This window comes from Rutidosis leptorrhynchoides, chromosome 4, assembly GCF_046630445.1.
Source record: "Rutidosis leptorrhynchoides isolate AG116_Rl617_1_P2 chromosome 4, CSIRO_AGI_Rlap_v1, whole genome shotgun sequence".
Lineage (NCBI taxonomy): Eukaryota > Viridiplantae > Streptophyta > Magnoliopsida > Asterales > Asteraceae > Rutidosis > Rutidosis leptorrhynchoides.
This window is the reverse complement of record NC_092336.1, coordinates 348866397-348880813: the sequence shown is the minus strand read 5'-3', so window position 1 is coordinate 348880813 and position 14417 is coordinate 348866397.

The window sequence follows — 14417 nt, the reverse complement described above, 5'->3', positions numbered from 1 at the left end:
CTTGACTAGTGCTCGAGTATATAGGATTATGCATGCTTATACTTTTGATATTGCCATTAGATAGGATATGTTGAATCTTGAATTAGTTACATATGCGGTTGAGATAATGAAAGGACCCGTTCATATCGATTATAAACGATTCACAATAGTTGATTACATCGCGAGGTACTTGACCTATATATGAAAAATTTTACAAACATTGCATTCATTTTTAAAAGACAAACTTTCATTTCATCGTAAGTTGACTGGTATGCATACCATTTCATAATATATCTAAACTATAAATGACTTGATAATAATCTTAATGAACTCGACGACTCGAATGCAACGTCTTTTGAAATATGTCATGAATGACTCCAAGTAATGTCTCTAAAATGAGCAAATGCACAGCGGAAGATTTCTTTCGTACCTGAGAATAAACATGCTTTCAAGTGTCAACCAAAAGGTTGGTGAGTTCATTAGTTTATCATAATCGATCATTTTCATCATTTTAATAGACCACAAGATTTTCATTTCCATTTTTCATAAATATACGTCCCATGCATAGAGACAAAAATCATTCATATGGTGAACACCTGGTAACCAACATTAACAAGATGCATATAAGAATATCCCCTATCATTCCGGGAAATCCATCGGACATGATAAAACAACATCGAAGTACTAAAGCATCCGCTACAACGGATGGGGTTTGTTAGGCCCAATAGATCTATTTTTAGAATTCGCGTCAATTAGTAGACTGGTTTACTAATTCTTAGGAAACCAAGCAAAAGGGGCATATTCGGGTTCGATCATTCAACATTATAATGTAGTTTCGATTACTTGTGTCTATTGCGTAATACATTTATAAAAGTAGCGCATGTATTCTCAGTCCCAAAAATATGTATTGCAAAAGCATTTAAAAAGGGAGTAATGAAACTAACATATTGTATTTTGTAGTAAAAATACATATAACGACATTGAACAATGCAGGGTTGGTCTTGGATTTACGAACCTTTGAAGAAAACTAAAAAAAAAGAACTCCACCGCCAGGACTCGAACCCGACACCTCCTGAAAACCCATCACCATACCCAACCATTCCTTCTGCGTGTGTTTTTTTGATTATAACAGGATCCAATTAGTTTTATACTGTCCTATTTATTCTATTATACATTTAATTTCCTTAATATATTTGTTCAATCAATGAACTCAATTCTTCATCTAATACATAATCTATGTTCGAAATAAAGTTGAAAATCTTATTGCAATAGACCTTGAACAATTTGGTTGACTTTTTGAGTTAAAGCTTTGACTTCAAAATTCGACATCGATAATGAGAATTGGGATTTGATATTGAAAGGACCCGTCCTAATCCATCTGGACGAATACATTACATTTGGTTACATCGCGAGGTACTTGACCTCTATATGATACGTTTTACAAACATTGCATTCGTTTTTAAAAGACAAACTTTCATTACATCAAAAGTTGACTGCATGCATACCATTTCATAATATATTCAACTATAATTGACTTAATAATAATCTTGATGAACTCAACGACTCGAATGCAACGTCTTTTGAAATATGTCATGAATGATTCCAAGTAATATCTCTAAAATGAGCAAATGCACAGCGGAAGATTTCTTTCATACCTGAGAATAAACATGCTTTCAAGTGTTAACCAAAAGGTAGGTGAGTTCATTAGTTTATCATAAATATTCATTTCCATCATTTTAATAGACCACAAGATTTTCATTTCTCATAAATACACATCTCATATCAGGCATTTTGTAAACTGCATAGAGATAAAAATCATTCATATGGTGAATGCTTGATAACCGAACTAACAGGATGCATATAGAATATCCCCATCATTTCGGGACTCTCATCGGACATGATAATCGAAGTACTAAAGCATTCATAACCTGAATGGGACGTGTCAAGGTCCATAGATCTATCTTTAGGATTCGCGTCAATTAGGGGCCATTTCCCTAATTCTTAGGCTACCAAGCTAAAAAGGGGCATATTCGATTCGATAATCCAACCATAGAATGTAGTTTCGATTACTTGTGTCTATTCCGTAAAACATTTATAAAAGCAGCGCATGTATTCTCAGTCCCAAAAATATATATTGCAAAAGCATTTAAAAAGGGAGCAAATGAAACTCACCATATTGTATTTTGTAGTAAAAATACATATAACGTCATTGAACAAGTGTAGGGTTGGTCTCGGATTCACGAACCTATATCATTTATGTATATTAATACATATAATCGTAATTAAATAAATTCATATATTATATCCTTGTATTATATTTTATATGTATGTAACTTGTGTATATATTTAATTTGATTAGTATTTATATATAGTTATATTAATATATATGTTTGATTAGTATTACATCAAGACTACCTAATTTGTTATATATGAATATTTACATAAAATTTGTTAATATGATTATTACCTACTTATATGTAATATTACTTATAAGTATAGTTTTATATATAACATACTTATCTGGTAAAATAATATTAATAGTAGTAATAGAAGTTGTATTTGATTGTATTGATAGTATTAAATATAAAAATACCGATAATAATATTAATTGTAGTAATAATAATAGTAATAATAATAATGATACTAGTAATAGAAATGATAATAATAATATAGATTTAGTGATAACAAAATGGTAATCATATTAATAATACTTTTGTTAATAATAATAATAATAATACTAATATTTATGAACGATACCGATACTAATATTTATGAAAATAATACTAATAATACTAATATAAATGCTAAATGATAATTCTAATGCTAACAATAACAATTCAGTAATAATAATACTAATAATAATAATAATAATAATAATAATAATAATAATAATAATAATAATAATAATATCATAATTTATATTAATAATCATTTTGTTATTAATAACATCTAACATGATAACCATAATAACAATTTATAATAATGATCATAGTAAAATTAATAATAACAATAATAATAATAAAGATGTAATAATAATAAAAATATAATGACTACCTCAAAGTGTAAGCTTCTAAATAAAAATATGTCACCGACAAGGTTCGAACCCGAGACCTCTCGTATACCATCAACACATCTAGACCAGTTGGGCTACCGCCCAGTTTCTGATTTTAAGCCATCCCTTTTTCTTTTAACCCGTAATTATTTTATTAGGTTACTTCTTCTTCTTTTTCTTCCTGGTAACTAGTCGACCATAAACAAGAACCCAATCGTTTCCAAGTTTCAACTTAATTATACCCTTTGTTTTAGGATCCAAAATATATCCAGAAATAATTTAAAAGGCGAATTAAATTGAGAAAAAAATATAAGTCCGGTAACAGACTTCGTGAAGAACACATAACCCAAGATCACTTTCGAATTTTTAGGCTGTTTTAGCCTACGGTTTCTATACAAAATAGGTAGGAAATCACTTCTATAAACTTTTTGAACCATCAATTGATTCAGAAACTTCAAACAAATTCGAATTTTCTTATGAGCAATCTGTTTGACTTTTTGTTACAAGGTTTGACTCCAAAAATTCAAACTCGTTATGAACAATTGAGACTTGAAACTTTTCAGATAGTTTGTTTAAAAGATTCCTAATAGAATTGCATTGATACATTTTTGAAATTCATTTTGAAATTGAGCTTTAAAAAATACCTAAGAACAGAGGTGTCGTTGGTTTATATTCAAACATTTACTTAATTAATCAAATTACAGAGGTATATAATTGAGAATTGTTGATGGTAGGGAAGAATTGGATAGTCTTATCCATAATATAAACAATTTGTCTGATTTAAAGCTTGAAAAAGGGTCGTCTGAATATTAGTCAGTAAGTAAACAAATAAACAAAAACAAAACTAATAAAAAGTAGAAAGGGATTTTTAACAAACTCGTACGATTATACTGTTATTGATTGTTGTCAGTTTCAGACTAGAATCAAAATTAGATAAAGTTAAAAGGACGTAAAACTAATTTGGATTCCAATTCTGTATATATATAATTTCATGTAAATAATATTAATAATTATTAATTATTAATTGTAATTATATTATTGATTAAAAAAATAATACTAATAATATTATTAATAATAATAATAAGAGTAATAATAATATTAATAATATTAATATGATGATATTAATAATTACAATAATAATGATCTTACTAAGTTAAATAATGTTAATAAAAATGGTAATAACAATATTGAAAAAATAATAATAATAATAATAATATGATTATATTGTTAATAATCATAATGATAACAATGATCATAAAAATACTAATAATAATATAATAGATTACATATAATAATTTCTTATCATAATTTTAATAATACTTATAATACTTAATAATAATGATAATGATAATTATATGTATCAAATTTCATACCTGGTAATATTGATAATCATGATATTAATACTAACATTAATATTAATAATGAAGTAATAATAATATTAATATTAGTATAACCACTATATTTTTATCTTGTAACCACATTTAATATATTAATATTTATATATGATATGATATTATTCATTGAATATTTAATGTTTATAACTTTTATATATTAAATAATTAACCTCAAAATATATCATTATATATTTAATATTCTGATAACATTGGCAAATTAGGTTTGATACTTTTATATACAATATACTTTATATATTCAGAATAGCAAGCTAAATTACTTAATAGTTCATTAGTATATTTTTATAATTATTTAGATATATAATTATTTATATTTACATTTCTGGTTACAATTAGAGGTTCGTGAATCGTCGGACATAGTCAAAGGGTAATTTGAATATATGAACACAGTTTTCAAAATTTTCGAGACTCAACATTACAAACTTTTCTTATCATGTCGAAATTATACAAAGATTAAGTTTAAATTTGGTCAGAAATTCCCGGGTCGTCACAGTACCTACCCGTTAAAGAAATTTCGTCCCGAAATTTGAGTGAGGTGGTCATGGCTAACAATAAAAATGTTTTTATGACGAATATGAGTTGATAAATAGAGTTTTATCATCATTGAGTAATATGGAATAAATAATTTGATTACTCGATTAGTACGAATGAAGCTATCGCTAAATAGTGAAATGAGAAAGACATGTTTCATCATAACTTTTGACTAGTCATGGTTGAATTTAGAAAATATGGTGCGTCATAGCTTTTGATGTTGTCTTGGTTGAATTCCGAAATTCAAGAGGTTTAAAGAAAATCTTCGAAATCTAAAAGATTTGATTCTTCGATAAATCAGGAAATTGGGATCTCTCTAATTAAATGCGGTCATCTGTCCCGATTGCCCCGTCGGATATTTCACTATAAATCCACTCTCTTCGTTTTCTTATTTACACAACTCACCATTTATATTCTTTCTTCCTCAATTCAACTTTTGTTTTCTCTTCTCGACTTTATGTCCAACGAATAATGGTCCAGAATTCATATGTATGAAATTTTGAATAATCATAGTATACTAAGCAGAAGAATCGTAATAGCACGATTTGATTGGTTAAATTACCAAAATTACAGAAGATATAACTATCAAGAATATGTTTTTCTTGATATGTTCAGAGGTTAGGTAGAATGAAGGAGTTATGTAACATGACACATGATGATGGTATGATCTACTGTGAACCATCATCACATTTTATTAGAAACTCAGCATGACTTACTGTAATATAATCACGTTGGCCGGGCATCATTATATTATACTAACTCATGCTTCAGTTCCCAACACTACTTTAGAATTCATTCATAGTTTATACTTAGATTTTACAGAAATTTTCAATATAATGTATTACAGAGAGCACGAAGAGGTATATAATTTCGGACGAGAATATTTATGAAAATATTCTCAGAAATATCGAAGATATTTATAATGATATTTTAGAATTTCTAAGTTCGAAGGTTGATGAAGAAAAATTTTCCGCAAGATTTTAACATGACCTCGAAGCAAGATATTCTCTAAAGATTTCATCGGATCCAGAATTACCTGGATCCTTTGAATATAGGGTTTGGTCCTTGTATTTATCCTTGGTCTCCTTCATGGTTAGCTCAATCTGTTTTTCAGTATCAAATTTTCTATCGAGCGTTCCTAACACTCCTTTCTTTATCATCAAACGTTTGGCCGTTTAGACCATCTACCATTTTTCTGTCTTCTCTACATTTAATGCTATGATATCTGAATCATCAGTTATCAATCCGAGGTGATTTTAGGAGAATTGTGTTTTTAGATGATTAAACGCTGATGGTAATATGGTGGAATATGAAAGGTTCCCTGGTAACAATAAAGAGCACGCATATATATCAAAGCTATAATAAGATTGTTTCGAACGAAATGTCGATGTTGATTGTGCTGGAGCTGTGACAAAATTTGCTATTTTGAAAGGGATTACCAAGTTATTTTGGGTAATAATAACACTAAAGGAATTGGCACTGCTACAGGTTAAATGTTCACTCAATTTCTGAGAGTTCTTCAGGTGCATAACTATGTGCATCAGTCTCTTCTTCCGTAGATGGAGTGCGGTTGGTTTATCCTCTCGATTGAGGTGTTTTTAAGAATCATGATAGATTTGAACGCTGATTGTAATCGTTAAGATACAAATGAGGTTTAAGATGAACTGAAGTGCCAAACTTGAAGAAATGTTTAGTTTCATATGTTATAATCAATATTTTAATTCATTTTAATTATCCAATGTTATTAGTCCACAGTCGATAGTCCACAGTTAACATTCCAATAATTCATATATAGTTTAATATAAAATATTCGAATTAATTAATACTTATCGTGACCCGTGTACATGTCTCAGACTCGATCACAACTCAAAGTGTATATATATATATTATTTAAGAATCAACCTCAATCCTGTATAGCTAACTCTATCATTACTGCATATAGAGTGTCTATGGTTATTCCAAATAATATATATAGATGCGTCGATATGATATGTCAAAACCTTGTATACGTGTCTCGATATTTAAAGTGCGTAAAATAAATAACAGAAATTAAATGACGATAAATAAAATTGCGAAAATTAAAATTACGATAATGAAATTGCGATAAATAAATGTAATAATCAATTAACAGTTAGCTAGGAACAGTTAGCTAGGACTTTGTTAGCGTGAATTCTTAACAGAATTTCTCATAGTTAATTTGTTTGTTTCTAACAAATTTTATTTTGTCCAATGTTTTTTTCATTATGCCACTTGTTGGATTCTGATAGGTCAAAATCCAAATATGAAATTGAATGAAAATGGTTATTCTGCGGTGAACGGATTCGTATATCTGTGGATGTAAGTAGGATAGTAAATGACTGTTGAATCAAATTGGAAGAAGGTACATTGTAACTTATTAATGTGAAATCTATATATTTCTAGGGTATTACCTACCCGTTAAAATATTTTCACCATTTACAGTCTGTACAAAAGAATTTTTAATTACAATCTTTATGAAAACATATATACATATATATTTTTTTCAGATTTAACCATGGATTTAATGAGTCAATATGATATTAAACTCATTTGATTTACCGTTAGAACAAGAATAAATAATCTCTAAAACATTAGAGATTACCGCCATGTCGAACGAAGATAAATGATGTAGAACGATACGTAGAACGATGATTATACTCGAGGTACAGAATGAGATGTTGAGGCATGGGATGCGGATGTTGCTGTTGATGGTGGTGATGGTACTGTTGATGGTGGTGATGGTACTGTTGATTTTGCTGATGGTGGTATTGTTTATGCTGCTGGTGCTGCTGCTGTTGTTTGTAACCTTTGCCCTATATTCTCGAAAGCCACCACCCAATCGCGAAGCTCGTTGACTTCTTCAATTACACCGGAGTGATTGTCGGTTCGGACGAGCGGATAAATAAAATCTAGAATTTGATGTAGTATATAATCGTGACGAGATACTCTGAAAATGAGAGAGAAAATAGTGTTTCGGACAGGTTCGCCGGTAAGTGCTTCAGGTTCTTCTTCAGATGTAATCATGGATTTAATGAGTCAATTATGATATTAATCTCATTTGATTTATCGTTAGAACAAGAATATATAATCTCTAAAACATTAGAGATTACATAATCGCTATGTCAAACGAGGATAAATGATGTAGAACGTCATGTAGAACGATGATTATGCTCGAGGTATAGATTGTGGTGTTGAGGCGTGTGATGTTGAAACTTAAGTTGTTGGTGGTGCTAGTTATGCTGCTGGTGCTGCTGATGTTGCTAAAACAGGTTCATCGCCAAGAAGGAAAATTTGGTTGATGAAAAGTATCGCCTTCTTCTCGTCTCCATTAATTAAATCGACTACGAACTCATCAGATGAATTGGGGATGGCTGATTGGTTGATTCATTCTGGTGACGCTGTTTTCGGAGCTTAGGTGAATATCCATGTCGAAATAGCTGTCGGAATAACTATCGGAATAGCTATCGGAATCTGCGGGACTCGAACTGGTTGAGGGATTCATCTCGTACGATCAGATGAAGGATTTTCAATAAGAAATAGATTAGAGGATGTAGATTAGTACTCTGCAATACATAATTTACATATGCATATATAATACTAAAATCCCATAAATTACGGAGGAATCTACGGAAGCTGTCAGGCAAGGTAACAATAATAGATACACTAAGATATGAATTTATCTATACACTGTCTATGCAATAGAGGCAGTAAGACGTGTCTAGACTTTAAAGATGATAAGCAAATAATTTTTGACACTAAATGATAAAAAAAACTTTTGACATGCAGACACGGTCGGAGTTCAGACCCACTAATGCATCTAAACAACTATTAGTTAGACACACTAATGGAAGACCTGGTTCGCTAAGACCACCGCTCTGATACCAACTGAAAGGACCCGTTCATATCGATTATAAACGATTCACAATAATTGATTACATCGCGAGGTACTTGACCTCTATATGAAACATTTTACAAACATTGCACTCGTTTTTAAAAGACAAACTTTCATTTCATCGTAAGTTGACAGGCATGCATACCATTTCATAATATATCTAAACTATAAATGACTTGATAATAATCTTGATGAACTTGATGACACGAATGCAACGTCTTTTGAAATATGTCATGAATGACTCCAAGTAATGTCTCTAAAATGAGCAAATGCACAGCGGAAGATTTCTTTCGTACCTGAGAATAAACATGCTTTCAAGTGTCAACCAAAAGGTTGGTGAGTTCATTAGTTTATCATAATCGATTATTTTCATCATTTTAATAGACCACAAGATTTTCATTTCCATTTCTCATAAATATACGTCCCATGCATAGAGACAAAAATCATTCATATGGTGAGCACCTGGTAACCGAAATTAACAAGATGCATATAAGAATATCCCCTATCATTCTGGGAAATCCATCGGACATGATAAAACAACATCGAAGTACTAAAGCATCCGCTACAACGGATGGGGTTTGTTAGGCCCAATAGATCTATCTTTAGGATTCGCGTCAATTAGTAGACTGGTTTACTAATTCTTAGGCTACCAAGGAAAAGGGGCATATTCGGCTTCGATCATTCAACCATATAATGTAGTTTCGATTACTTGTGTCTATTTCGTAAAACATTTATAAAAGTAGCGCATGTATTCTCAGTCCCAAAAATATGTATTGCAAAAGAATTTAAAAAGGGAGTAATGAAACTCACATTTTGTATTTTGTAGTAAAAATACATATAACGACATTGAACAATGCAGGGTTGGCCTTGTATTCACGAACCTTTGAAGAAAACTCAAAAAAAAAAAAAAAAAAACTCCACCGTCGGGACTCGAACATGACACCTCCTGAAAACCCATCACCATACCCAACCATTCCTTCTGCGTGTGTTTTTCTGATTATAACAGGATCCAATTAGTTTTATACTGTCCTATTTATTCTGTTATACATTTAATTTCCTTAATATATTTGTTCGATCAATGAACTCAATTCTTCATCTAATACATAATCTATGTTCGAAATAAAGTTGAAAATCTTATTGCAATAGACCTTGAACAATTTGGTTGACTTTTTGAGATAAAACTTTGACTTCAAAATTCGACATCGATAATGAGAATTGGGATTTGATATTTTGCAGAACGTTTACATGAAGGATTCCTAATAACTATACATTTTTGGATTTTGAAGTTTCTTTCGAATTTGGGTTTTGGTTGAAAAAAAATGAAGAACAGGGGACGGCTCATATAACTCTCTTTTTATGTTTTTTAATTATTGTTAACAAATCTAACATCTTCGTAATCAATTTACAGTTCAACTTTTATTTTAAATCTTCATAAAGTCGTATTAGGTTTATCTGAACACCAACGAAATGCCAACCGAGTATCACAATTGTTTATTATTTAAGCTCGAAATCATTTATTATCAATATACTTTATAAATATATATAAACAGTTTTGAATAACATGTTTTATCAAGTAAATAAATTCAATAAACTTTTATATCTATATATAGATTCATTTTAATAATAAAATTTATTTTATCTTATATTATTTTATTTTACAAAATTAATACTAATAAGTAAACAATATAATATTTCAAATTATATTTCGAATTAATATATATATTTATATTTATAAATATATATGTATCTATTTACAAATAGTTATTCGTGAATCATCGGGAACGGTCGAAAGTCAATTGCATATATGAAATAGTTCAAAATTTTTGAGACTCAACATTACAGAATTTGTTTATCGTGTCGAAATCATATAGAGATTAAGTTTAAATTTGGTCGGAAATTTCTGGGTCGTCACAGATAAGGTATAAGATATGCGTGTCATTGAAAAGCTAGCGAAAAATTAAGAACTTTTCATTTAGATATCGAATGGTTTCGATAAATGGATTAGAAGTTATAGTCAATTGAATCTTTCTATTGTCATTAAAAATGATTATTATTATCGTCGTTATTATCGTCGTTATAATTGTTACCTTATTATTATTATTATTATTATTATTATTATTATTATTATTATTATTATTATTATTATTATTATTATTATTATTATCAATAAAAAGCATTATCATTAAAAATTGTTATTTTTATTATTATTACTATCGTTATTATCGTTAAAGTTATAATTAAGTATTATCATTAATATTATCATAATATTTATTACCATTAGTATTATTATAACTAGAAATTAATATTAGTAACACCTAATTATTATGATTATTATTATTATCATTAACACGAACGCGATATAAAAGACGATTAAAAGCTATTAAACAAACCGATTAGGAAATAACGTGTATGAGTATCATAATGAAATTAAAATATTGTAAGATACTGATTTTGATGAAATTATCGTTCTTATTATTTTTATCATTACTATTATTATTAAAAGTATCGTTAGTATTAAAACTATCATTTTAACAAAAATTATCATTTTAATAGGAATGTCATTGTTATTATAAAATATCATTATTATTATCATTTTAAATAAAATTATTATTTAAAAGTTAATATTAAAAAGTATCGTAAATATTCAGGTTATCATAAGCAGAATTATCGTTTTATCGTAATATCACTTTTAGTAAATATAAATGATAATGCTAAAAACAAACATATATTTCATAGCATTATCCCTCAAGAAAGACAAGCTTTTAGTTGCAATTGTTCTATTTACAAGTGATATTCGTTTAAATAATAAAATGTTAAGACAAAAGACAGATTCAACGAATTGAAGACGCAAACGACCAAAAAGCTCAAAAGTACAAATTAAAATCAAAGTGGTTACAATTATTGATGAGAAACGTCTCGAAAATACAAGAGTACAAGACGCAAAACGCAAAATACAAGATATTAAATTGTACGCAAGGACGTTCGAAAATCCAGAACCGGGACCAGAGTCAACTCTTAACGCTTGATGCAACGGACTAAAAATTAAAAGTCAACTATGCACACAAATATAATATAATATTTAAATAATTCTATAAATTATTTATATATTATATATTATATATTATATTAAATACCGTCGACAAGAAAGAAAACAAAGACATGTGAACTCCCCCCAGCTGGCCATGCGATCGCATGGCCTGGAAGAGTAAAAACCATGCGATCACATGGCCCCAAGTATCAGGCCACATCTATAAATTTCGCGTGTTTTGGCCAGTTTTATATATCTTTTTCTCTATCTCTCACTCAACGTATATATATATATATATATATATATATATATATATATATATATATATATATATATATATATATATATATATATATATATATATATATATATATATATATATATATATATTTATATTATAATTTTAATTTTAATTTTAAATTCTAATAATAAGGGTATGTTAGCGAATGTTGTAAGGGTGTAAGTCGAAATTCTGTTCGTGTAACGCTACACTATTTTTAATCATTGTAAGTTATGTTCAACCTTTTTAAATTAATGTCTCGTAGCTAAGTTATTATTATGCTTATTTAATGCCGAAGTAATCGTGATGTTGGGCTAAATATTAAAGACGGGGTAATTGGGCTTTGTACCATAATTGGGGTTTGGACAAAAGAACGACACTTGTGGAAATTTGACTATGGGCTATTAATGGGCTTTATATTAACTAAATGATACCTCGTTAATTTAATATATAGACTAATAATTTGACGTATTTATATATAACCACATACGCTTGACTTGGTACGGTGGGCGGGATATCTATAAATACCAATAATTGTTCATTTTACCAAACACGAGATTGGATTAATAGTTAATGAACTAGTTAAAACAGGGGTGGATTACATTCAAGGGTAATTGGTGTAATTGTTAACAAAGTAGTAAAACCTTGGACTACACGCAGTCGATAACCTGGTGTATTCATTAAACAAAGTATTAAGACCTTGTTACAATTTGAATCCCCAATTAGTTGGAATATTTGACTTTGAGAATAAGAATAATTTGATGAAGACTTCCGCACTTTATGATTATAACTGATGGACTATTATGGACAAATCTGTATGGACATATTGAATAATCCAGGACAAAGGACAATTAACCCATGGGAATAAACTAAAATTAACACGTCAAACATCATGATTACGGAAGTTTAAATAAGCATAATTATATATTTCATATTTAATTGCACTTTTAATTATCGCACTTTTATTTACTGTCATTGTATTTAATTGCACTTTTAATTATCGTACTTTTTAATTATCGCAATTTTATATATCGCACTTTTATTTATCGCAATTTCATTATTTTTATTTACTTTACGCTTTAAATTAAGTCTTTTATATATTTAATCTTTTACATTAGGTTTTAACTGCGACTAAAGTTTTAAAATCGATAAACCGGTCTTTAAACGGTAAAAACCCCCTTTTATAATAATAATACTACTTATATATTTATATATTTACAAAAATAGTTTTAAAAAAATATAGCATTAAACTTTTCGAGTTCCCTGTGGACGAACCGGACTTACTAAAAACTATACTACTGTACGATTAGGTGCACTATCTATAAGTGTTGTAGCAAGGTTTAGGTATATCCACTCTATAAATAAATAAATAACTTGTGTAAAATTGTATCTTATTTAATAGTATTTCCTTGTAAAAATATAACTATTTTGTATACACCTCTATGCACATCAAGTATTTTTGGCGCCGCTGCCTAGGAAACTAAAACGCCGAAAGCGCACCGCTATAAAAAAAATATTAAGTTCTTTATATAAAAATATACGTTTTAAATATTAAAAATACAAAAATATAAAAAGAAAAGTATCTATATATTTATTTTTAAAAGTTTGTTTAAAATATATAAAGTTAAAAAGTATTTTTATTTTAGTTTTTAAATATAAGTATTTTATTATTTTATATAAATATTTATATATATTAAAAACAGAAAACAGAAAAAAATATATATATAAAAGTGTCGAGGCCTGGTACTGTAGTAGCCCAACTCTGGCCCGAAACCCTAATCCATGCGACCGCATGGATTTAAAACGCTCAGACCATGCGATCGCATGGCCCTGTCTGACACGCCAGGTTTGACCTGATTACAGCAATAATTACGGAGTGTATTATTATTATTATTATTAAAACCCTAATTAGGGTTTAGTTTTTAATTAATTAGTTTAGTTTGTATTATTATTTTTGTATTTTAAGTTTAAATTAGTTTTATAAATATATAAAATTAATACTTTTATAAAATAAATAATATAAAATAATATTTTTATAAAAAATGTACTTTTTACAACTTTAAGTTTATTTTTATATTTTGTATCTTTTGTTTTAGCGTAATATTTGTATTTTTTTTCGCTCGTAACTAGTTTTAAGATATAGTTTTTGCCATAGTTATTTTTATTTCTAGATTTTTAGGCTTTGCCGTAAAATCCCTTAAGTGCTTTTTCTTTAGAATAAGATT